Source organism: Dysidea avara, chromosome 3 (genome assembly GCF_963678975.1).
Source record: "Dysidea avara chromosome 3, odDysAvar1.4, whole genome shotgun sequence".
Taxonomy (NCBI): Eukaryota; Metazoa; Porifera; class Demospongiae; order Dictyoceratida; family Dysideidae; genus Dysidea; species Dysidea avara.
In genome coordinates, this window is record NC_089274.1 from 24,594,158 (window position 1) to 24,595,149 (window position 992).

Genomic DNA, 992 nt, shown 5'->3' on the forward strand with positions numbered 1-992 from the left:
TATGTATACGAAATTTTATAGTTAGCCAATAAGACTTGCCCTTTGCACATTTGTTTCTGGCTTATACAACCGCATGGACTCACCTGTTGACTTGTAATCAACTTTGGACACAAAATTAAGGTCATCAAATTTTGCTCTACCCTTTGATGCCTCCACACGTCTACATTTTGCATGATGTGACTTGACAAACTACCTCTGAAAACATGAAACAGTACATGACATCAAACAAAATCCTTGCTGCTAGCTACATTATCTGATTTTGCTGCACTCCAAGATCCATAATGAACAATATACTCTGATTGGAAGAAATGCCATGTTTCCAGGAATTGCTGACAGATTGCAGAATGAAAATTCTGCTTTGGCACCACCTGAAATTAAAATCAATGCTCCAACAGAAATGTTTGGATTTTGGTGGATCCAGCAGCCTCAAATTCAACATTCTTCACAAATTGGTATCAGTAGCTCAGACAGCATGCAAGAATGATATGTGGTCAAGCTGCTAATGCCTGCTATTGTACACTAGGAGACATACTATTCATCATGTCACACCATACACGCTATTGTGACGATGTACATATATACAAGCTAAACACCATACAACATGCAGAACTTATCACAGAAGAGGAAGTTGACTAATTCACCTTTTACAATCTCAAATAATGCTAACTGATTATTCTGATATGCATACTGTGACTGTATTACTGTCAGTTATCATAACATTATCATTTGAGAACTATATCAATTGTGGGATGGAATGCCAAAAACTAAAACTATTTAAAAAAGAATGTAACTATAGCTACAGCTGTTTAAACATACATGAGGTCTTGGCAAAAGAAACCACCACACAAAATAGTATAGCATTGATACTGCTAGCTTAAAGGAACTGCATGCATGTGGTTTCCACTATGTGACATTAATTTAGTATGATGTATACAACTGCAACAGAAATTGTTTTCACTTATGTCATGAAGGAAAGATGTTCAACTTACATA